The sequence below is a fragment of the Actinia tenebrosa genome, unplaced genomic scaffold (assembly GCF_029948245.1).
Source record: "Actinia tenebrosa isolate PJP-AT-01 unplaced genomic scaffold, QUT_ActTen_1.0 PGA_scaffold2__45_contigs__length_23673736, whole genome shotgun sequence".
NCBI lineage: Eukaryota > Metazoa > Cnidaria > Anthozoa > Actiniaria > Actiniidae > Actinia > Actinia tenebrosa.
Window position 1 is genome coordinate 21,393,255 of NW_028292579.1, and position 26,988 is coordinate 21,420,242.

At 34.5% G+C, this 26,988-nt stretch overlaps 1 long non-coding RNA gene and 1 pseudogene across 6 annotated transcripts in view; one reads left to right on the forward strand and one right to left on the reverse strand.

The window, feature by feature from the left end:
• Positions 1-26,988, forward strand: part of LOC116306029 (uncharacterized) — a 328,067-nt gene that overhangs the window by 296,010 nt on the left and 5,069 nt on the right. For all 5 annotated transcript variants that reach the window (XR_016120389.1, XR_016120388.1, XR_016120390.1 and 2 more), the window contains exon 5: positions 15,089-15,116. This is a non-coding gene — a long non-coding RNA (uncharacterized LOC116306029). The remainder of the gene's footprint in view (positions 1-15,088; positions 15,117-26,988) is intronic.
• Positions 19,357-21,907, reverse strand: LOC148909586 (uncharacterized; annotated as a pseudogene). Its single transcript, XR_016120474.1, has 3 exons — positions 21,275-21,907; positions 20,932-21,163; positions 19,357-20,834 (listed from the first exon to the last, which is right to left on the reverse strand). The product of XR_016120474.1 is annotated as an uncharacterized LOC148909586 (transcript).

The following is a 26,988-nucleotide window of genomic DNA, read 5'->3' on the forward strand; positions in this document are numbered from 1 at the left end:
ATTTTAGGCTTGAAGGTAGATTTTCTCATGCCGTGATTGGCTGAACGAACAGTGATTCTGAGACATTAATCACTGTTGCAGCTGTGATTATGAGTTTTTCCAGTCTGCCAGATCTGAAGTAATATTAAAATGTTTTTTATCCTGAATTTCAAATTTTCTTTGGTATTCAAGTCTTTGAGTATTCAAATTATATTATCAATGATGAATATTTACCTCGCTGCTTGAAGAATGGTGGCTCTTGATAATCACTTCGCCTTTGATGAACAATTGTTAAACAATATTGACTGCATGGTCAGAGGAAAACAGTTAATTTTGTTTCCCTTGAATCTAAATGTTTCTTGGCCTTACTTAAGGAAACATTGTGTTTCTCAGGAAACAAAACTTAATATTTCCCCAAGGGATCACTCATTAAGTGATTTGTTGTATAAGCACAAAAGACACATAGTTTTACTTTTACTTTCTAACATAAGCAACAAGCACTTCAATTAGTTTTTAGAATAATATAGTAGTAATAAATTATGTGTTCAGTTTGTATAATGAAGTAGAGAGAATAAGAGAAAAATATCATATGCCCTTAGTGGGAATTGAACCTGCCATTTCATCAAACTTTCATTTTTAACTTGTGGATACGTGAAGCATAGAAACGAGTTATTGTGAGGGGTCTGAATATGCAATGTGTCACTCACTCACTCACTAAGATGTTAGCAGATCGATAATTAAACATTTACCAATCGACTTCCGTCATCTGATTACGAACAATTACGTGACACTAACAAGCACAAAACTCTTATACAATATAGATTACTTTGATATTTATATGAGAAAATGAAATGCTGAATGTTCCATGTGGGATCAGTTTCTAGTACTTGTGGACGCTGTGGGGACCCAGTGTGCATGCACACACTTGCACATAGTTTTATCTTCGGATTATTCATATTAAAAGAATCAAGGAAAGATACGATTTGAAGTAAAATTATATAATTAACGCCTGAAATAAAATTTCAATGAGTCAAACCTTTTTTTCTGATGTATTGAAGTAAACAAAAACGCTTATGTACGACATCAACATTTTGATTTTTCAGAAGACTCGTAAATCGAGCCGGATGCATAGAAAAAAGCTCTTTTCATTAGAATTCAAAATAAGAGTCATTCATTTCAAGCTCTGGAGGACTTTATTAGCGAAGCTGTCAACAATACACCATACTGTTCACGTGCATCAAAGGTGGCTGAAGGTCGCTGGTAAACATTCAAATATAACAGTGAACTGTCACCCTCTGACAAGAAACATATAAGCGACTCCAAACATGTAATACACGTAATTCTATAACCATGCTCCAGAATATTCAGATATGCAAATTAGGGGTTTTGATACCATACTTTGAATTTTGAGTTTGGTTTCAAGATGGCTGCTGTATGCAAATTAGGAGTTTTGATACCATATTTTGAATTTTGAGTTTGGTTTCAAGATGGCTGCTTTTCTCATATAAAACTTCTTGTTGATTTTCCAGACTTTCAGAAAAGATTTACTGAGTCTTTCAATTAAACTTTTGAAATATCTGTCATTAATTTAGTTTTGGTAATTTTTGAAGCAAGAGAACTTAATTTATTGGGAAGGAAATTGTTTACAAAAAATGTTTAATAGTCCAGAGCATCAGGTAAAATAAATACTACGTTCCAACCCCATTGTGAGTTTTTTGCTCTAACGTCATACATGTAGATTATGTAATGTTGTCGGCTCAGAAAATGTTGGTGGAAACATATTCATTGTTAGTCATTGTTTTGTTGTACAAAATAGACCACAAATTAAGCAATGAGAGCAGCTGCATTAGAGGAATTCTTTTAAGCTACATAGCAATTAAAATTATGCACTTTTGTTTTGAAGCTACATACTTGAGTTACTGTAGGCTAATTAGTTCAGTAACTTATGAGATATCCATACCAACTACACCTTGTAATCTCTAAAACATTTGACATTTTATTATTTTGAAAAAATATTATTTATTTATTCCATTAATTTTGGACACTTTCCATTTGGATGAATAATTAGAGGCATTTATCTTTTACCCAACTAAAAGTTTCAACTTTCTTTAAGAAAAACAATATGGGAATGTCAACAAAGCTGTAAACACGCCAAATAGGCTTTTTTAATCATCTTTGAAGCCACAAATTGATGTCCGAAAATCTGTTTCTTTAGGGAATTTAGGAACATTATATGAATTTGAAGAAAGTTGTTTCTTAAATAAACAACTATTTTTGTATAGGTTTGAGGTGGCTAGATCCAGTTTTCAGAGCGTGTAGGTATTTGAATTAAAATAGCTATTGTTCCTGTGGGACTTAGATAAACATGATTTATAATACATTTACTTCACAAAAATCAATTTTACGCTGATTGGTTAAATTCTAGGTTTTCCTAGCATAGGAAATGTGAAGTCCTTGATTTCACATTTGCAAATTTTGAAAAGGATTTATTAGACTTTGTAGAACAAATGTCTTCCTATACTATTTGAAAATTAAGGAAATTCTACGAGGCTGTTATTGAGCAAAAACGATACAATTACATTGGTCCAAGGCACCTTTTCCTTTGCACTTCAGACTTTTTTTAAATGAGAAGCAATTTCATCTTTGGGAAAGTGAGAAATGCCAGCTTTTAATACTGCTTAGAAATCAAGGGTGGCTGTAGATTATTTAGAGTTCATCAGGTGCTCTCTGGATTGGAGGGTTTTCTCTGGATTCTCTGTTTTCTCCCCTTCTGCAAATATATTTTATATTTAAGTAAAATCAATAAGGTAAAGTTTGAGTGCCACCAACAAACACTTTAAAGTGAAGTTGAAGAATCCCATCCGGGAACCTAAGTGAAGACTTGACATATAAAAGATTAAGCATTAAAGAGAATGGTCTTTTAGTTATGTCTCATTTCAAGATTCCTAGTCAACTACAATGCATTGTGCGCTGGAATCAAAACAAGCGGCTATTTTCTCTGCCAGGCAAAATGGCTTTTTGTAAGTGAAGTTTGAAAATCCAGTGCAATCGATCTAGACTTAAGATAATCATAAAGTAATGATACCTGGGTAGACATTTTATGATTTCCATGAGATTTTTTGAGTTTTGGCAACGAATCCAAGTTAGATTTTGAAAGTTGTGATGTCTAACAGTTGGACAACCGAAAAGTCATGCCTCAAAGAGAATCTCTCTTAAAAACTCCTACTTGCTGTGAAATGTAGTGAAGAATTTGAAGACATTGGCATAGTAAGTTTGCAGAAATTTTGCTCCACCAGTGCATGGAAGAGCTTTGAGAAGACAAACGAAGTAAACAAGAATGTAGCTGCGCAGTGCATTGTAGTTGACAAGATTATTTAACTAGTCAGAGGCCTCTTTAATTTGGTCTTCTCTTCATTTTGTCATTTTTAACCAATCATCAATTCTGGAATTGGCAATATACTTACAGATCTAATTATTACATGTAATAGATGAGCAATTGATAGGAAAGAATAAAAACAAGAGGAAATTTTAAGAATTTAATAGTGCTACCTGTACTTGGTGCTTACAAATATTTAAGCATCACAATACTTCTTGCCAATTGTTTTTGTCTCTGCGAATCAATCTATGGTTACCATAGTAATGACAATAGCTTAAGTCATAGCAACTAGTGCGATATTAAACATATTGTAATATTGTACAAGTAAAATCTGAAAATAGGGCCATCAATACCCATGTAACATTGCCCCCTTTCTATACACTTGTTACAGGAGTAGCTACAGTAGATACCTAGTGAATAGGTACCCAGAGTTCCATTATCTTTGGACACTCACTCCCTTATCCACTATTTATTGCACCTTTTATTTTATTTATTTGGTGCATTCCAGTTTTCCTTAAGATAATTAACAGTAATAATTTGATTTCTTGGTTTGACAATTATGGAAAATTATCAACAGTTTTAAATAAAATTTTCTTTTTTCAACACTACAACAAGGAATTCATAATAAATTAAAAATTAAAATAATGAAATTAAATCACTGGTGAACTTTTGGAAAGAATAAGAATTGATAAAATCATAATGCTAATAATAAACAAATGAATGCTATAAACCAGTAACATGTATTTTATTACTTCAAAACTAAATAGCTCTGTAAAACATACTGCCAACTTGTTTTAATTCAATTCAAATGACTCAATTTAAGTGCATTGCACAATTTTAGTACATTATTTGACAAGAAAATCAAAAGATCTTCAAGAAAAACCTATCAAGACACCTTTCACGTGACTCCACTTACATATGATCATGCTTTCTAAGATAACTCAAAGCAGCATTGGTTCGAAGATAGTTCATGAGCAGCAAATAATGTTGATTGAACATGTCATTGAAGTTTGTTGTACAATATGTAGTTCCTGGTGCCAGTTGTATAATGCAGTCAAGAAGGATCCTTCTTCAATGTGGTAAATGGATTAGATTGGTGTCACTGGCATTTTATGCGCGAGGTTCAGTCATGATAGCCTTAGATGTTGATTTAAATGTGCAATCATGGTACCATAATCATAAATTGAAGCTAATAATCTTTAGTAACCAGAAAAAGGGCGTAAGAGGGAAAACCAAAATTATATGGCAGTAGGACTACAGTGAATCATTTAGTATGTAAAGAAAGACGTAAGTGGAGGAGAAGTTACCACCTACTTCGATGAAGCAATCCTCCCTTCTTTCAAGATGATGAATATCAATGAACAATTAAAAATAAAAAAAAGGCACAAGTTAAGAGCATCTAGAGTAAAAACATTTTGACAATAAAAATAACCTTCGAAAGACAAAGATGATAACACAGACAGTAAATACAGCACATTACATGGTAAAGACATAAGTGTAGATGAAGTCACCACCTACTTCCAAGATGCAAAACTCTCTTTTTTCAAGATGATGAATATTAATGAACAATTAAAAATATTAAAAAAGGCACAAGTTAAGAGCATCTAGAGTAAAAACATTTTGACAATAAAGATAACCTACGAAAGACACAGATGATATCACAGACAGTAAATGCAGCACACCACATGGAAAAGACGTAAATGGAGCTTAGGTCACCATTTACTTCCAAGATGCAAACCTCTCCTCTTTCAAGACGTGAAAACCATGCCCGGTGGTGAAATGCTATTATCTTCCATGATGGACTGTTGTTTACTGCAAAGATATGACATCATCCTTAATCACTTTTTGGTGTATAAATTTGTTGCACCATTATTGTCAAGATGCCAGGATTTGGCACTCTCTCGTCAAAAGAATTAAAGCACTATCCAAGGACAACTATTCACTGGCTAGAGGAAGAAGAATCCAACACCAAGATTTACAGCACTATTCTCCCAAAATGCAGCACAATAAACTGCCAAGTTATAGCATTATCCACAACCAAGATGTTCATTACCTTCTGTTCTGAAGCTAATATGAGACCCATTGCAAAGATACAAAGGGCCTCCCTACCAGGATACTGCACCATCTACTCCAAGGCTTTAAAAAATATCTACCACCAAGATATGTAGTATCTATTGCTGATATAATGTAACATTCATTATTAACATGTGCAGCACCATCCTCTGCCAAGTTGCAGCAACATCGCAAAAATGTGAAATACTATCTCTTGCCAAGATCATGCAACATACCCCACCAAGATTTGCAGCACCACTCGCTGCCTGACGGCTGCAACACCCACCACCAAGTTTTGCAACAGCATCTACCACCAAGCTGTAACAATATCCATTACCAAGATAATGAACATTCACTGCTGAAATGCAGCACCATAGACTGTCAAGTTGCAGCACCATTCACTGTCAAGTAGCAGCAACATCCACTACAAAGATGTGCAGCAACATCAGGGAAGTTGTACGGGACATTTAATTGCCAAGATATGCAACAGAAATTACTGTCAAAAAGCAACATGTTGTATTATCTATTGCCAAGGTGAAGCCACTTTCATTGCTAAGAAAGTGTAGTGCTATTCGCTAACAAGGTGCTTCTCCAGCAGTCGCTGACTACAGTCGGTGAAGGTCAGCTTCTGAAGAATGTGAAGCACATCAACTTTCAAGGTATAATGCCTCCTCTGCCAAACCCTGACATTATTTACTGGTACAGAACCTACCACCAGAATGTAGCACTATTTATTGCCAAGATTTATCCATCCAAAAGCAAGATTTTGCACCAGCTAAAGCACAAGGAATGCATTTCTTTGAGATGCTTGGGACTACCTTGGCACTGGTCTGCATTTGTGGCTCAAACAAACAAACAAATGTATAAGAATGTAATGATTTTGTTCTGTGTTGATTTAAATATTTAATGTTGCAAAGAAAGGAAGTGTTTTTGATCTGGTGCTACAACCAAATGGAATGCTTTGAATGTGTATGCGTGACTCAGACGTAAGAAAATTGTTTTTGTTTTTATGTTGATTGAGTAATGTTGGAAACACGTGAAAAGTTGGAATGTGTTTGATTGAATGCTACAACAGCAAAGAGATTAGTAGAAAGAATGCATTTGTTCAAACATATTCATGTATAAGAAGATTGTTCTGTATTGATCAAGTAAAGTTGTGGTGGTGTAAAGTAGCTTGTGTTGTTGTTGCTCGCGTTGTTTTTGTGTTTAAATACCAAATAACTTAAAAAAAAAAATCTAAAAAAGTAAGTAATGTTTGTTGCAGTTCCTCAAAAAAATTATAAGTAAATGTTTAATATCTAAATCCCCCATCTCACTAGACAACCACACTTGTACTGTCAAATGCTGCTTAAGACTACTTTAACAATGCCAAATTGTTAAAGTACATTACATAAGAGACATAGCTTGATATTGTGATGCACTTGATGCAACTTACTAAATGAACATTGACTACATGATCCAGAACAGGACAGGAATATGTCAAGTATATTAGAATCACCCTAATATGATGAACTCCATGCAACTCAATATTGAACATTGTAAATGATACAAAACAAGACAGAAGTGCTGGAAGCATGTTATGATTATCAAAGTATGGTGATTTTGTTCCAGCTACAGAATAAGACAAATTATATTGAGAACATAATCCATTGGTGCCATTAAGGCAAAGGATTGTATTTATCAAGACTTCAATAGTTATCCTAATCTTTAATTCAAAACAATGGAAACCCTCCCAAAAGATCAAGAGCAGCCTACTCCTAATATGATGGACTCGATGCAACTCGCTATTGAACATTGTGATACAAAACAAGAAAGGATAGTATTCATCAAGACTTCAATAGTTATCCAAATCTTAGATTCAGAACAATGAAAACCCTGCCAGACAATCAAGATCAGTGTACTCCAGCAGTCATTACTACAGTGTCAGTGGCATCCTAAGTTTTTAAGGATAAACGCAAGCTGGGGTACCCAACCCCTGGGGAGTGCCTTATTAACTAATAACAGGATTGCTATTCACACTATTACTGTTAAAGATTAAAGAATTGCATCAAGATGATGGCAAGAAACCTGCAAATGGGAGAGAAATCCATGAATCAACACAACAAAAAATCTAGGCAAGGCAACTGAAGACATGTAAAGCAGACATAAAACAAGTTAGTCTTCATTATATTACTGCCTTTTAAATGGAAACTGTGGCATTGAATTTAGAAAACAAGTTGATCAAAATGTGATCAGATGATAAAGTCTGAGCCAATCAACTTTCTATTCCATGAAAACAGGAAGTCTAAACATTCAAATTATCACATGCTTGATTGAAAATGAAACATTATCTACATCAAATCCAATTGCATTTTATGATACCTCTCTGACAGAAAGTGTTATTACCTGGTATCTACCTACTGAGATCATGCCCAAAGTTCTGTGAAGATAATTGGCAGAAAAGCACATATTTACCAAGCTCATTGACCGGAAATGATGACTACAGGCAAAAACACTGTTATGAAAGGCTGAAAGAGAGAAAAAATAAAAAATAAAAACCACAAATAAATTGAGTACTTGCAGTCTGCTAGCATGTCGAAATGATCCATGCACAGTTCTGTTGACTGTTAGTTAATAGACATGAATATTTTAATATCAAAAACGTACATAATAGTATGGTTGATCTAGCCCATTTCCCCTTATTAAATCAAATTACAAGTAACATTTTTTGTTACATAATTTTATAACTACATTTCGTATTTGCAAACCTTCATTTTGTTAAAACTTTGCATTCAGGTTGCGTAATTCCAAGTGGCAACTGATGTTTTGCTTGGCATTCTTTTTGCAGTTTTTCATAAATATAGTTCTAAAATAGAAAGATAGATGCTTTATTGATCATACATATCAGTCAGAAGGCTGAATATTGGTGTATTAAATACAAAATTAATAATAACATCAAAATATAAGTATATATACAAAATTTAATAATTATGTTAATATTTGATAAAATATAAGATCTAAAACTTTTTACAAGCAAGATTGAGAAATATAAGGTTGACTAAATTGAATCAAAGTTAAGACTTGACGATATGGATAATAAAAGTGTTCTTAACTCGATTAGTTTTCACTTTAGGGACATCAGAGGTTCTTATATGTCTTAAAATGTATCTTAAAGTACAGGAGATAACAAAAATGGCATATAAAAATGACTTGGATCATGATATTTGTCGTTTTATGTTCTAGTACCACTGAAAAACATCATGAAGATGTGAGGCCCCTGGTTTTTATCTTGAATAAAATTCTTATTCAATTATATAGTACTATATTTGAAGTTATGTATATCGACAAGGTTTTCAGCTTTCTGTAATGCCTTCATTACAGCTTACACAAACCTTATTACCTAATATTGTTATGGGGGATTTTATTACCAAAAGGTGTCAGCATTATTTTTAAAACCTAACAATTAGATAAACAAACAAATCGTGTATCTAAAATTGCTAAATTCTTTGTTTTACACAAAATTATTTGTGTTGAACACCATTATGGAAGCACGATTACAAACGTCACACATAATTATCTGAACTCTCTTTGTTGTCATCTCCAGAGTCGTCTCCACAATTAGAGTAACAAATATCTGCCCAAATCGTTTTAGGGTCATCTGCTGCCGCACAAGAGAGTCGCTCTATTTGACAAAGATCATCAATGAGATGACCTTGTTAGACCTTGACTTATCCTTCTGTCTTTAAAATTGCTAAATGCTTTGTTTTACACAAAATTATTTGTGTTGAACACTATATGGAAGCAAGATACAAACGTCACATATAATTATCTGAACTCTCTTTGTTGTCATCTCCAGAATCATCTCCACAATTAGAGTAAGAGTAACAAATATCTGCCCAAATCGTTTTAGGGTCATGATCTGCTGCCGCACAGAGAGTTGCTCTATTTGACAAAGATAATAATAATAGTAAAATAACTTTGTTTATAGAGGATAACACTTGACAGTAATTCAACTGATAAACTTGTGGTCCTCTTTTAACGTCTCTAGTTAATTAGGGCAGGACAGCCATTAACGTGATCATCCGAGCCAAGTGATGGTCTAACCATTTGTAATTACAAAGGCAGCACCTTCTCCTCATTTATTTTAAGACCCTGAGTGTTGGTCCGGCCAAGGCTTGAACCACGACCTCCCGCACAACAGACCGACGCTCTTACCAACTGAGCTAACCGGGTGGCGGTTCAAAATCATCAATGAGGTGACCTTGTTAGACCTTGACTTATCCTTCTGCTTGTTGAGTGTGTTGGGGGCAGTACGTGAACAATCAACTTTAATCTCTTGTGCCATACAATCTAACTTCTTATTAATCTGTTGTAGGAGCACAAACTGATCAATATCTGGCTTAGATTTTTTTAAATTTCAGGTAAATGTGTCGTTGGAGCTTTGAAGTCCCTCACATGGGCTGGCATCTAGCCTCATATCATCAAATGTGATGCTGTGTAATACATTGTACTCAGTAGGGTTCCAACTTTTACACTTAGAACTTGCCACATTTGAATAATGTTTGATATTCCAAAATGAACAAACCGGAAATAGCTTATCTATAAACTATATAAACATAACATAACTATAAGCTATATGCATAAATTTTAATCTTTGACTAGAGAATAACAGGTATAACTCCTAAAATAAAAATAAAATGTTATCCACCAAGTTAGAATTGACTATTTTGATGCATATCAAGATATTTTGTTATAGTCCCTGATTAAAAACACTTGGTATATTTGTTGTCTGCTACGTTTTATCCTACAACACACAAAATGTCACAGATATACAAAATAGAATATAACTAAGGTGTTTGTGTCTAAAATATGTTGTCCTATGTCTAAGTGGTTCCATCATAACACATACAAAGTAATAGTTTCTATCTTTCTGCTCAGTAAGTTATTATTTTGGTCTCTTTCTCTCTTTTTCTGTGGTCTCACTAGTTTTGATGTGGTTGGTGGTCCTATAATTATCCTTTTCTCATTTTCATTAATTGTGTTTTTGGTGTAATCTGCCTCATCTCTGATGTTCTTTAGCACTTACTTCTTCTTTCCATTTGTTTGCAGCCTTTTCCGTTTATGTTCTCTATGCATTTAGCATGAGCTAAATAAGCTAATGTGAATTTGAAGTTTTTACTTGTACAATACCAGTATGACCAACTCATAAGTATACAATTTGCTCATGTTTCTTTAGATTTTTAAAACATTTCCTTAATTATTTATCCTTAAGTTGTACTATGTATTAAATCTGTAAGTAAGCCATCTGTAAGGAAAGGAATATGTTATAACAAAGATTTTATTATCATGTAACAGTAACTAAAATAATTAAATGCATAGTATTTATCAGTGGCATTTCCACAGAGTTTCTCTCATCTACTGAATTCCACTTGGGATTTGGAAGTTGCTTTTTGTGGGAGGAGGAACACCAGAGAACCTGGAAAACCCCCTAAAGCACAAAACCGATTAGCAAATCTACCAAGACGCATATGACACTTAACTATTAGCTGCACTCGAACCCATGTGCCCTAGTTTACTGTGTTTAATTTTCTCGTAGAGAAACAAATATTGCCCTTGGACCCCACAGTTGTCCTATATTTCATTGTCTGGTAATGTTCCCAGTGGGGTTAGTCATTGTATTTGAAATGATACTTCAATATTGTATGCACAAACATATTCATCATAGTATGATAAGGTCCAAATTTATTTTTTGACTGTGAATAGAATTCACTGAAAATTTCCCTCTGCCATGATATTACCTAAGCCTTACATGAAATGTTACTATTCTGTAATTAAGTTTAAGGTTAGGTTTTTTTGAGTTTGAGTTAGAGTTTCAGGGCATTATATTCAATAATCAATAATTAATGATCAAATGGTGCCATTTCAAAACAAAAGAGAGTTTCGTATGGTCTGGAATAACTCTATTGAATTGGCATTGTAGACTGTTGTAACTGTTTTGAAAAACACTTTTTGTTTTTGTTCAATCAAGTAGTAATGTCTGCTAAAGGACTGGGTCTCATATAATGTTATTTTGTTCAATACTTTTGGAGCATGGGAATCTTGTACATTCAAATCACGCCTGTTTTTCAAACTACTGAAGCTAATAAGCAAGTAGCCCTCATATCTTGAATGAATTAGAATTTTGGATTATGGAAACTTTGTACGCATAAATTTTAATATGTAGAGCACAAAAACCGTGAAACAGTTTTACTTACTTAACTCTTCTTCAATTACGAATGGCCCCAAAAGAATTGTCTGCTGCTTATAAAAATATAAACACAAAACCATTCACACTGTGATCAAGTTACATCCGAAGGCATGCTTGTTGTGCTCTGGGTAATTGCTGCAAGCGTAGCAAGCAAGGAAACTAACCTTGCATTTGCCCAACTTGGACACCTGTGTGCTAGATGCCAGAAAAAATTTGATTTGTGTTTGCCACAATGATTTTTGGAGCATGCAGTACTTCTGTTCAGTAGGGATCACCTACATTCACATACCCTTTCTTCGATAGACTGTTTATTTACCTGTTCAAGCAAGCAAGTCGTGTCATTTAAATCATGTCAAAGTCAAATTTTTTAATGTTTCACCATTTCATTCATTTCTTATTTATCTCAACAAACGATTTAAGGACATTTTATAGGGAAAACTAAGCTTTTTTATTAGTTTTTTTTAATGCTTTTGTGGACAGTGGCGTCGATTAATTGTTTTTTTTGTCATACAAAATTGAGTTTATTTGAATGTTTTTTGATCCCCCTATACTACATAGAAGATGTTGTCCCTGAAAAGTGAAATTAGCAACTTTCTTTCTCTTTCATGCAGCCAATTGAAATTTTAATTAATTCCTCGTAATGTTTAAACAACTTGTACAATTTAGCCAATCAGAGATCCTAAATTTGACAACGGTCAATCAAGCAGACCTTATGGTCTAGGAGGTTAGCGTCCCTCTAGTTATTCAGTTACATGCAGGCCTAGGGCAAATATCTACAATCTTCTGGTAAGATTTTATTGCTTCTTTTATACATACATAATCAGTTAGCAACAGGTTAAGGTTATGTATATATACTTTTGCATTGTTCAGTACCGCCAGGGTCACAAATTATTGTCTTTAGATGAACTGTTTTAGTCGAAGTTTTAACGATCTGTTTACCAGTTCAATGACATTGTTAAATTTCATAGTTGCCCGGTATATTTCCAATTAGTATTCCTCTGTTAAGGCAAGTCATTTATTGTTGATCATTATTCAATTTACAATCATGTTTAGAGAACATTTTGTACCAGTAATTAGTTTTAGAACCAATTAGTGCTTTTGTATTTCAATTCATATTTCCACAATAGTAGTTACTCAAGCACATAAACTGTTCTCATTAGTTCAAGTACATGAATTAAGTTATTGTATTTGTTCTTTGTTTTCTAGCTAACACTGTACTTTGCCGCCCTTATTATACTGTATTTTGTATTTAATTATCTTCGTTTTATCAAAAATAAAACATTCCCGAGTGAACCTGGTTACATTCATAATTGTTTATTTTTTATTGCAGTTAGCGACAGCTATATTTTGTCAGTAGTATTCTGTTCAGCTACACTATAAGAAAAAAATCACATGTAGAATCATGCAATAGAATAACCTAGTTGCATTTACCTTCCTATTGCTAAGCTATCTATTTGTGAGTTTTATATTTATAAAAAAATATAGTGCAACTTTCTTTTTTTATCGTAATTGTTTTCCTCATTATTTTTATTCAAGTTAGCGACAGCTATATTTTGTTGTTGTTATTGTGGTCAGCTACCATCATTATAAGAAAAAAATCACATGTAGAGACTGGCAATAAAAAAACAATATGTAGCTCTCATAAATACCCAGATATCACGCCTACTCACAGCACTTCACTTGCAACATGCAGTGACTAGTTAGATAGATAATTAAAAGATGTAAAAAGAAACGTGACTTCTATAATAGAACTAATGATAAGACAACTGAAATCATTAACATAGAACTTGTGGGGGGGGGGGGGGGGGGGGCGGGGGATTTTATATGAGTAAAAAGATCAGATGGCTGTCCATAATTAAAATACCTAAACCAGCAAACAAAACAATTTCTGCTGTTCTACAAATTTGAAGTAATAAAATGTTGGAATCAGGGGGAGGGTTTTATTCATATGCACATCATTACCACCTGTGTAACTTGTTTGAGGCATGCTATAAGCAGGTCCAGTGGTTTTGGAAAAAACGAAAATCAGGTTTAATAAATTGGCAGAATTGCATTGCAAGGAATAAATAAAAAATTAAAATGTTTGAAGAGATCAAGCTGAAATATATATAGATTTGCTGTTGCGTGGTACTCAAAAACTAAAAGGTATGATTAAGCTGTATAAAAGGATGGTGCTCATCTGCTTTATCATATCCTTGCAAAATTAAAAACTGGGCAAAATCGGGCACTAAAAGATGAAATATGGGTATGGTTGATATATAGAAACCTCAAGACTGTAAATATCGGAACAACGTCATGCAGGAGGAAGAATAAAAAGAAATAAATGATATACCACATGTTTTGCCCCTGCAGAAAAGGAATCGAGGTGGGCTTCCTAAGTTTTGGTTTCACATGATTTGTAGTTATTTTTGGGTATTGTGAATGTAAAATCCACACTTATGGTGCCCCATTCCAATATTTATCAGAAAATGTTTTTGTAGCATGCCTCAAACAAATGATTGTATCACTGCTTACAAATACACACAAGCATGCTTTGTCTTTTGTTTATATAAAAAATATCAAGTTAAACCCAGTTGTAATTGACCAAACAGTTAAGGAGTGATTTTACTTGAAATGTTTATTGAATTCCTTTGAGTTTTGACCCATGCCTATACTGGAATATTTTCCCATATGTTTCCCATTTGGTCAGAAAACCTTGACATTAGAGGAATACAAAATTACTAACATGACATGGGACTCCATTAGGTTATACATTAAAAGCAAAATATAACCGGCAATTTTTTCTTAATGAAAAAGTATACATTTTCTGAAAGTATAATTACTCAATTTGAAAGCCAAGTAAAAATTAATGACTGGATTTCTGAACATTAAATTTAATAAAATGTTTATTTTTCTCTTTAAGCAAATTCATTGCAATAGACAGTATAAGCAATAATAGCGATTGGTGTTTTGCTTAGGTTTCTATTGCAATTTTTTACGCAAAGTAAAATCGCTATGTTTTGGTGTTCTGAAATAAACACAATCAAATCTTGACCAATTTATGATTTCATGGTCTTCAAATCAAATGCAAAAATAAACAGATTTATGGCAAATTGAATATAGCCTGCTTCCTTGTAACTGAAAAGAAAATATTTCTTGAAAAATAAGGTTTTTGGTGGTCAATTACAACTGGGTTTAACTTACATAAGTAGGGGAGGGGGACACTTGTATGGGGGGAGGGGATACTTGTATGGGGGGAGGGGAGTATGTCTATGGGGGGGGGGGACACTTGTATGGGGGGAGGGGAGTATGTCAATGGAGGGAGGGGTTACTTGTATGGGGGGAGGGAATACTCGTATGGGAGGAGGGGATACTGGAGTGTATGGGGATCATTCTTATTGGAGGAATGGGGATCGTTGACATAATTTTTTAGAGGAAGGATGGCACTTAGAATGTTGTTGAAAAATTTGTTACAGAGAGAGAAGAAGGAACTTGAAGATTTTGGTGAGTAAGATTGGAGTTTGAGTCTTTACAATTTGACTCGTCTTTGTTTTGCTTATATATATATCTTTATTAATTAAGTTGCATAAAAAATATAGTTGGATATTTTGGATTTTTCTGTGTTTTTTAATGAATTCCATCTTTACCCTCTCCACGCCCTTTTTGGACTTACAAAAAATATACCTCCCCAAGGTCCTTACTAGCACCAAGTCTCACTACCCCGGTAGACCAGGACCAGGCAGTACTTACTGTCCCGACAAGAGCCATGTTATGAAACCACAACCAGGTGGCTGCTCTGATGGTGAACACTGTCGATAAGGATATCAGACTTTTGACCCCCTACAGACTCATGAGAGTACCTTGATGGCAAGCCAGCCCTTATACTGTGAAGATTAGTGCAAGTAGGAGACTTATAAGATAACCATTTCCCACTACCCATAGGTTTTACAGTACAACAGTGATGTATATCTTAGAGTGATGTGATCAATAGACTCAAGGTGGTATTCAGACTTCCATAAAGTGTATGTGATTATCAAGACTGGTTTGCGAAGACTAAAATAACAAAGTTTCTAGGTTACTAACTTGTGAAAAATGAGCTGGTCTATCCCGAAAAGGAAACTACCACCATGTAATTGAATATAAAAACCTAACATGGACTCTTTTTACCATGAACAATCTATTTATGTTTCCCTAGAGGACTAAGGCCTATATTGCATTCAATTAATAATAATATATTCAGAGTCAGCTAAAGGACTGGGTCTATAATGTATTTAGAGTCTGCTAAATGTCTGGGTCTACAATTAATTTTATTCAATTAAGTATTAATGTATTCAATCTGCTAAGGGACTGGGTCTATAATTTATTCAATTACAAGTATTAACAGAGTCTTAGGGACTGGTTCTATAATGTATTTCAGTATTAATCAATTCAGAGACTGCTTAGGGACTGGGCATCTGATTTACCGATTTGTTTTGTTTAATTTATGTGTCCCTAGGGATCCAAATGCCGATTGTATTCAATTATCATAATTATTAAAATGGACCGTTTGCATTACACCATCATTTTCAGCTACCAAAATACTTCCCAAATTTTCTATCTTATTTCCATGAGTAACTGAATAACATTTTGGTGATTGTAGTACATGATGCAATAATGCAAACAGCCTTATTAAATAATGAGTGAGGGGAAAAGAATACACTTTTTTAAAAGAGTTGGCAGCTGATGCAAGTAGATTTTGTATGGCACAGTGGATGAAATTCATGCCGATAATGAGAGCAATTTAAATATTACAACATGGAACATGTCGTCATTCATACAAAATCTACTGTAATCAATTTAATGAAGAAAAAACTCAGCTGTAGTTTAATACCAGTAAGTTGTTTGTTTAGATTAGTTGTTCGAATCTTTTTCAAAATTCTGAAAGTTTATTCCTATCTCTTTAATATTTAAGGGAAAGGGAGTATGGCAAGCCATACCATTCAAAAGTGATTGAGTTTGCAACTGCCTGTTGAGAAATCGACTGATGATTGAGAATGACGGATTGCTAGGATTAAGAAAGAAGACTGATGATTGAGAATCACGATTGATGATTGAGAGTCACGATTGAGGAACGAGAATCACGACCGAGGAACGAGAATTACGACTGAGGAACGAGAATTACGACTGAGGAACGAGAATCACGTGATCTTACCTTGGAGATCTGGGTACGAGAATTTTTCCCGCCAAAAGGAAAAGGCCAAAACAACAAACATGGCGTCTAATGCTGGTGTCCAAGAAGAATTAGAGGAATTCTTTTATTCTTTGATTCGCTGCATTGAAAAGGTCCAGGAATGTCTTAGTAACCGAGGCAGCATCCCAATTGAATACATAGAGCATAATTTAGAGGGGCATTTCCAGATCGTCTTGGCCATTTTTGTTACTTTACGCGAAAACAATGTGGACCAAGAAAACGACCTTTTTATGTTATTTCAAAACCTTCTTGGGGTGCTTGAGGAGCTCATAAAAGAAAAAGACAAGGAAAAAGAACAGAGGCAGCATTGTGAAAGAAAGGTAAAATCTGTGGTGCCCAATACATTGAGCAGTAGTGGCGGAAGACCTATGTACGACATCAGTAAGGAGATGATTGAAAACTTTAGAGAAACTGGAATGAACTGGAAAGAAATATCTGTTTGCCTTGGTATAAGCGAGAGCACTCTTTATCGTCGAAGACAATGTTATGGATTGCAAGAAAGCTATGCAGATATTTCTAACGAAGAGTTGATGTCAACAGTAACAGACATACTTCGGCAGACCCCTTATGCAGGAGAATCGTATATTAGTGGCGCTCTACGATCTAAAGGTGTTTTTGTTCAAAGATGCAGAATAAGAGCTATATTGCGACAGGCTGATCCTATTAGTAGAGCACTGAGAAGAAGCACTGTAATCCAAAGGCGCCGTTACAATGTTGAGGCCCCTAATCACTTGTGGCACATTGATGGTAATCATAAGATCATTGCTTGGAGATTTGTTATCCATGGTTGTATAGATGGATACAGTAGGACAGTTATTTATCTAAAATGTGCTACCAATAATTTGGCATCCACAGTACTTGATTTCTTTATTCAGGGTGTAAGAGATTTTGGACTGCCTCTTCGAGTTAGAGGGGATCATGGAGGGGAGAATGTGGATGTTGCACGATACATGGTTCATAACAGGGGTGAAAACAGAGGAAGTTTCATTGCAGGCAGGAGTGTGCATAATGTTCGGATAGAAAGACTTTGGAGAGAAATGAACAGAGTGGTCATAAGGTATTACAAAGACCTGTTTTGCTTCCTCGAAGAGCTGAACCTGCTGGATTCCAACAGTGAGCAAGATCTTTCTGCCCTGCATTACATCTATCTTCCTAGAATACAGCGCTCACTGCACCAATTTGTGTGTCAGTGGAACTACCATGGATTACGCACTGAAAACTTCCACTCGCCAATGGCCTTGTGGCAGACAGGTATGATGAATAACCCTGAATGTTTACAGGAATGTACACCTGAGTTGTATGGAATTGATTTTGATTCAGGGTTATCTGGGATGAACCTTGATGACAGTGTTGTAGTTCCTGACAATGAAACGCAACTCACAGTTCAAGAAATGACCTTATTGCAAAACCTTGTTCCAGACCCTTTGATGGATGATGGTAATTCAGGAATAGACATGTTTGTCAAAGTTTGTGATTTTCTCAAAACAATATCAAATTAATTAATGAAAGACAATGTTATATACTGACATCACTTTGTTTTATTTAACATGTCAAACAATTTTTAACAAGTGAAAGAACATTACCTGTAGTCCAATCATCTAGGTATAAGCAGTGTTAAAATTCTGCTCTGCTTTCACATACTATTTTACCTATGAAGTTTATATTTGTTCATAGGTTTGCTAATCTGGAACAAAAAGTCATACTGATATAATTTGTTTCAAAATTGAAAGCAACAATGGATATATATGCTAAAAGTATAGTACAAGCAGTGTTGTAATATTGCTTCACATACTGTGCATGTTACCAATGATTCTTAGTGTCTGTTCTTTTTACTAAAATGTCAACCCTTTACACATACTTTTATATTGAACTACAGCAGGTACCCTTTCCACTATTGAACAAACCTATAAAAGGCATTAGAAATGACATGCAGTGAACAACACTGACAAGGGTTTGCCTTATTCTAAACATATCCCTTAAAAAAAGCTATAACTATTATTGTTATTAACAGGTATAAACTGTCAACATAACTTCTATAACTTCTCAACAGTCAATTAATTTTAAATGCAACATAATTAATGGAGTCGCATGGCCAACTGAAAGGAACCCAACATTTTGTGCTAAAGGATTTGGTATCAAACTGTTTATTTTTTTACTTTAGAAGGGCAGGATTTGATGGAGTCAGCAAAAAATTAAATACAGCAGGGTACACAAAAATTCATGTCACACAGTACTTACAAAATGAAAAGCATCAAAACAAGTAAAAAGTTGACAATGAAGAGGGGGTGGTCAGCTTTTTTCTGCTGAAAATCCAAATATCGCCTTCCTGAGAAAAAAATATACGGTCTCTAAAAAGGAAATACCACCTTTGTTATTAAGAAACTATAGTGAAAAAGAACATGATGATGTTTAATAGGCCACTTTGAGGACATTAAAATGGTATTTCTTATTGATTCTTTGATAATAAAGTGGTAATTTCCTATATTACTAAAGCTTACTTTAAAAAATATATATATATATAGAAGCAACAACATTACACTGAGTAGTGCTCACCCTGAAATGGTCTATGAAAAGAGTTTCCTGAGGGAGATGAAAACATCAAGGTTTTTAGAAACAAAAAGCAGTAATAATACTTTGAAAACTAATTATTGTTTAAAGCTAATGGCAGTCTACATAATGTCTATCTCCCAGTTGTTTCGGTTGAGGATGTTAGTAAATTCCTCTCTGAGTTCCACAAAATTATTGTATGTTGATGGAAGCTCTAGTAATGGAGTGCATGTATGTGCCACTGGTCTGGAACTAAAACCCTCTGTCTTAACAAATGCTACCTGTAGCTTGTGTCCCCCCATTACATCCATTGCTGTGGTGAATCTCAGGAACTGTACCAACTTAGTAGTGTCGAGACCTCTAATAAAACGAAGTAAGAACTTGAAAACATCTCTCTCTGCATCAGTGGTTGGGTTGCATGACAGGCTGTCAAGGACTTTTTTGGGTGTAGGATTAAGTGCTTCATAAAGTTCTAACTGCTGCTATTGATTGAAACTGCTTGTATGGCTTCAATCCTTGCTGCAGAATTGGCTGCCATGCTGCAACCATAAGGTGGGGCTTTTGGACAAGCTCCTGCCTTGCGATTTCAAGGATAACTCTGATGACATTTTCTTTTTCGACGTGGGACCTGCAATTAAACCTTTCTAGGAAATCTTGAAATTCTTCCTCTTCACCAGGGAGGTCATTATTCCTGAGGACACTTTCAACCAGATCCTCTTCTAGTTGTGATAAATAACGCTTGAAGGAACCAATAAATAAATCATCAGTAACCTCTGTGCCAAATAGGCAAAAGCAAATAAATGCTTTGGAAAAGAATGTAGGAAAATAGGACACAGAGTTATACCCTTTCACTAAAATGCGACCTATTGCCTCCCATTCTTCAATGAAGTGGTCATGCCTGATGAATGGTACCCTTTCCCGTTCACCTATTGTCATACTAATGGAAAATTCATTCCAGAATAGTGTGTAAACTTCACGAGCAATACCAACACCAATCCCTGCTTCAAGATCACCCCTTTCATTAATAATTTTAAATTCTATCTCTCTATGCAAAATGCCTGGATCTTTAAATTCCTTGATAAGATCTGCTTTTATACTGATACGATGAATTTTCAGGACCTGTGGTGCTGGTTCCTGCACTTCTGGTGGATCACTCAGGATTTCATATCCAGGGTGATTTGTATGCTCCTGGACAGCTGAAGTATTCTCAACACCCATTAGGTGAGCAAGGCGAAAATTCCTCAATTGCGCAACATCAGGCTCAGCATAGACTTCTTCTTCTGGAACTGAGGGTGGGGATGCATCTTTAGCCAATGACATTTCAAACTCCTCATTCTGTATGCAACGTATGCATTGTTCCTCCAAAGGGAATGTACAGCTACATTTCTCACAAATCACTCTGGGTGTAGCCGAGCAGTTCATGTGGGGATTGCTAATGTTGGCCTCTGTAAAACGAAAAGAGAATGACAAAATTAGGGTACAGAGGGCCATAGGAATAAAATAATAAAACGAAATGGATCTAACAATTCATAAATTGGTTACTTGTGCTTTCATTGGGCTGTTCACTGCTTCTGCTGCTAGAGGATGGTGGGTCCACTACACTGATAGAAGATGTACTTATAGAAGATGTTAGCACAGTGGGTTGAGGTGCAGATAGACCATTGGTACTTTGGGCTGCCTCAGTTATAGACTGTTGAACACTTGCGCTATCAGCAAACTCAATCATTTGCTGTAACTCTTCCTCATCATCATCACCAAGATCATCTATGTCTATCTATTAAATATATCAACATGAACAACAAGTGTCCATTAGATGATCGTGTTTCAAGGTCGTGGAGGGGGGAGGGGGGGGGGGCATAGATTGAAAAAATAAAGTTTATCTTACCTTAAGGACCTTCTTTAAAGATTCACCAACAAATGGACTTTCATCACACAATACCTCATTTGGCAAAATGTAAATAGGCTTTTCTTTGAAGATCTTATGAACCATTATGCCGTTCAAAGTCTGCCCTGCTGCAACTGGTGGCTTTACTAATGAACTGTGAACAGGCATATATATTTGGATGTCTACATCTCTTGGAAGCTTGCTGTCGAATGCCTCCCTCAAATTCATTTCAACTTCACATTCTGCCCATTCTTTCATCAGTTTGAATGCTGAAATAACATAGCCGTTTTCCATTAGCCATACTCTCTTACTTTGCCTTGGTACGCTAGACACATCTGGACATGGAAGGAGAATAATATCTCTCATAAATGGTCCTGATATTGCCTTTTTAGCGGGCCCTCTGTAAAACTTTCCTCGACCTGATTGACGTGACGAGTTTCCACTAAATAACCGTCTCTGAAATCTTGGAGGTTCTCTATGTGTACTCTGCTGTGTAGTACTAGTACTTGAACTTTGGTTTCCTCCAAGTAAGGAAGAAAGTTCTGAAGCTTTTCCTAAAATTTCCTCCACAATCTTCTTACCATTATCAGCAGCCATTTTAGTCTTTGATAATGATGCTTTCTTGAAAGACATAAAAAATGTTGACTTTAAAAGCCTTATTACAAATGATGTTAACGAAAGTATGAATAGACTTGTTGAAACGCTTCAGAAGATATCTGATTGTCACGCTCCAATACGGAAGGTAACTAAGCAAAAAAGAAGACAATTGAAAAGACCATGGATTACCGCTGCTGTACTTAACTCAATTAAGAAAAAACAAAAGCTCTTTAAAACACACTTCTTAAGTAATGACCCGGAAACAATTAAGTATTATAAAACGTATAACAATAGATTAAATAAAATCAAAGAAGCTGCTAAAACAAATTACTTTAGAGCACAGTTTGATTTAAACAAAGAAAACTTAAAAACTACATGGAAGCTCATTGGTATGATTATCGAAAGGAAAAAAGCATCGTCAGTAACAAGTATCGAAAAGATCATTCATAACAATAAATGTCATACTGATAAAGCTAGCATTTGTCATCAGTTAAATTCATATTTTATAAATGTTGGCCAAGATCTTGCTGGGAAAATACCGGAAGTTGATGTCAATCCAAGCCAATACATAAAAACATCGAATCCAAGTAGCTTCATGTTTCGTGGGATACTTTCAAATGAGGTACACGATAAAATTCTAAACCTGAAATTGAACAAATCATGCATTGGTGTTCCGCAAAAGTGCGTAAGAATATCGAGCAACCACCTTAGTGAAGCATTAACAATAATATTTAATCAATCCCTGCTTCAAGGTATTGTTCCCGATGTTCTTAAAATTTCTAAGGTAACACCTGTCGCCAAAGGAGGAGATGCCATGGATCCAGCTAATTATCGCCCAATTTCAACTTTATCAGCTTTTACTCAAATTTTCGAAAAGCTCGTCTACGAACAGTTGATCAATTACATTGAAAAACACAATTTTTTATTCGAGTTTCAGTTTGGATTTCGAAAAGGCCACTCAACTTCAGTAGCCATTACTGAAATAGCGGACAACCTAAGGAAAGCAATAGACAATAAAATGTATACTTGTGGTGCATTTTTAGATTTTTCAAAGGCCTTTGATACTGTTAATCACAAAATTCTAGTAGAAAAGTTAGAACTATATGGAGTCAGAGGTATTGCGCTAAATTGGTTTACCAGTTATTTAACAAATAGGCAACAATATGTTGCTTTTGGTAACAACGTATCCTCAAAACAAACGATGAATTGTGGAATTCCTCAGGGTAGCTCTCTTGGACCTCTCTTGTTTTTATTATATATTAATGATTTGCCAAACTGCTCTGATACTCTGAAATTTAGAATATTTGCGGATGACACGAATGTCTTTGCCTCGCACTATGACTTAAGGGAACTTGAAAAACTAATGAACTCTGAGCTCCAAAAAGTTAAGACATGGTGTGACGCAAATAAACTATCAATTAATTATACAAAAACAAATTTCATGATCGTGAAATCAAGTAAAAAGAAAGACGCGGTAATTGATCTGAAATTTCAAAACAGAGATGGTTCAAGCAATTATTTACAAAGAAAAGACCACATAAAATATTTAGGAGTCATAATTGATGACTGCATATCATGGAGATACCATATTTCTTATGTCTGCTCAAAAATTTCACGAAATATTGGAGTGATATCAAAATTACGGCATTATCTCTCCATTCATCAACTGAAACAAATTTATTACAACCTTGTTTATCCCTACATATCATATGCAATATTGGCCTGGGGAAGCGCTTATAAAACGCACATTAAGAAAGTGCAAGTCAAACAGAATATAGTTGTAAGAATAATGTTCTTTGCTGTATCTTTTGGCGAAAACACCGAAAGCGCTCTTCCCTTGCTAAATCTCTTGGAGCTTCTCACAGTAAATAATATTTATCGTCTTCATGCTTTAAAATTTACTCATTTATGGCACAAAGGTAAGCTCCCAGAGACACTTTCCTCTTTTTTCAAATATGCAAAAGATATCCATCCTTACAATACCAGGTACGCAGCAAAGCAAAACTTGCATAAATCACAAGTGCGTACCAATATAGGCAAGCAAATGACGGCTAATATGGCGATTGAACTCTGGGAACAAATTCCAAGCCACTTAAAAAATGTTAATGTATTTTCGTTTGCGAAAAAATTAAAAAGTTATTTACTTGCCGACCAATTACAGATAAAAATTTAGTTCTTTTCTTTCTTCATATATGTTAATATATACCATACATGTCATTACTCTAATTGTGAATTAACAGTTTTATTGTTCAGTTAAATTGTAATTATTTTTTATGTACTTGGTTCTTCTTCAGTTTACTCCAATGTTAAATTTTAATTTGCTGGGGTCTAACTCGAAAACCTTATGGTTAATTTAGACCCCAGGCTCTGAATTATGTTCTTTTGACAATTATCTATTCTTTATTTTCTTAGTTGTTTTCTATAGTTGTTTTTCACATTTCATGTAAATTTTCTTGTATGAGCAAATAAAAAATTGTATTGCATTGTATTGTAGTCTTGGAAGGCTATTTCCATATGGCGCATGCGCAGAGTAAACTAGCCTTTTGGCGGGAAAAATTCTCGTACCCAGATCTCCAAGGTAAGATCACGTGATTCTCGTTCCTCAGTCGTAATTCTCGTTCCTCAGTCGTAATTCTCGTTCCTCAGTCGTAATTCTCGTTCCTCGGTCGTGATTCTCGTTCCTCAATCGTGACTCTCAATCATCAATCGTGATTCTCAATCATCAGTCTTCTTTCTTAATCCTAGCAATCCGTCATTCTCAATCATCAGTCGATTTCTCAACAGGCAGTTGCAAACTCAATCGCTTTTGAATGGTATGGCTTGCCATAAGGGAGAGCCTTAGTTCAATCCTTAGTTTAACCTTATCTGATCTTACTTTTTATCTCTTTCTTGTATTTAACCTAAGATTCAGTTGTTTCACCAGCAAAAACTTCTTGGCAGAAGTAATAAACCATAATAAGCCGTAATAAACCAATACAAAATGATTGCAAGTGACTTTAGTTGTAATGACTTTCAACAACATGTATCATGATTTCATCAAATTGGAGCTCAAAATAAGATCTAATTTTTGCGAAGGTTTGATTCAAAATAACTTTAAATTTGACTCTTCATCTGGTTCAATATAGTTTGAAAATTTTGGACAGCTTGTGCATATACAAGTGCTTTGGGCATTGTAAAACAACTCTTGGTTTTACTTGTAATGATAGTTTCAATTCATCAAGAGATTTTCTTTCTTGGTTGTGAGGTATGGTGGTTTCAATGCCATTTTTCTATGGCTCACCTTGTCCTCTCTATTAATTTTTTTTCCATATTACATAACCTTTTTGGGTTTTAATTTCATTGTATGCACTTTTGTCTATTCAGGATTTTGCACAGCTGAATTATTCTGGTCTAAATGTATAATATATAATATCAATAAGAGTCAAATTGTACAAGACTTTTATCGTAAACACAAAACCTTTTGCAGCTTTTATTCAGATCAATAAAGACAAAATTCCAAATGTTAAATGTTTTGAGCTAGAGACATTTTCCCCAAGGTGTCTTATGTTGACATGGAATTGGCAAAAGCACTTTGTCTTTGAATTAACATATCTTAATCAATGATACTGCACGTTTTATAATTAATTTTTGCACAAAAGATTTTCAAATGATTCAAACAATTTGCTGTCAATTAGGTCACTTGCTTTTTGGGGTCAATATTTCAATTATACTAATTACTAGTTAATTGGCTTTGTTCAATCAATTTTGTAATAGTCCTCCATGAATGTTTAATCAAGACCTCAGTTTCTTAAAATATGCAGTTTATTTTTGATTTTGTTTCTGTGTTTAAAAATTGCTTTAATATTTTGCCGTTTTTTTCGTAGGTTAAATTTTTGATATTTAGAAAAAAATTTCATGACACTTTTTTAAGATCTTCTTTACAGTCAATGACTTTTGCTTGTAAAGACATCAAGAATTGTAATGTTCAGCATTTCATTTTCTTTGCTTGTTTTCACTTTTATCTTATATTCAAGAATATTTTAAGATTGTTTTAATATTATCTGGTAATAACTTTTTTGATAATATTTTTTTACAGAAACTGAGGTCTTGTTTTTGCTGGTGAAAAACCTTATTAAATTACAATCCTATGATAGAACCTTGTGTATCAGTCTAGCCGAACATCATTCACGCAAGATTAGGTCACCTAGAAATGATTTAACTTCTAGTGTTCCCAGCTTGATAATCTACTTGTATAAAAGTCTGAATGGTGTCTTATGCAAGTCTATTGAGCACACCAGCTCAAAGTTATCACTGTTGTACACACCCATGAATAGCACGATATGATTATCTTTGCTCCTAATTGCACTAACCTGCACATTGGCTGGCATACATCCATCAGCGCACTCCCATGAAATCTGCAAGGAGCCATTGCCTGGTATCCTTACCGACAACCTTCACCACCAGAGCAGTCATCTGATCATGGCCTCAAGGTTAGACTCTGCCGAGAATCAGCAATGTTGTACTGCCTTTTATGGTTTCCTGGCCTGGTGGGGCAGCTTCTGTTAGGTGCTGGTAGGACCTCGTGGGAGGTATCAAGTGTATTTCATTTTTCTGGTATACAAATAATAAATGATGATAATTATTAGATACAGGAGAGTGTTTCCGACTAGTGAAGGGTTCTCAGTAGCTGTTGAACCAATATATTAAACTAACAGCCAATGTTAGTTAACAAGTTTATTAAAATCGAACAAAACTGAAATGAGTCTGGTTTTAATGTTTGTTTTTACTGAGAACCCTTGACTAACTGCAAAAGTTTGTTCTGTTTTAAATAATATAGTATTGATAATTAGATGATTTGGAAGTAACACGCTTTGAATGCTTTTTAGTAAAACACTCTCCTATATCTAATATCCAAGGCTAGAGAACTGGTGACCAAAAAACTTGTTATGAAGTCAACTGATTATGTAATATGTAATGACAGCATTAAATTTTAGAGTATTTGAAGTCTGAATGACTTCATTTTAAAGTAACTGAATAAATTGCTAATGATATTTTCCCTATGAAATAAATATTAAATATTTTCTATTAATTATTCTTTTTAAAAGTTGGAACTGAGAGTATTTTTTGATTAATACATT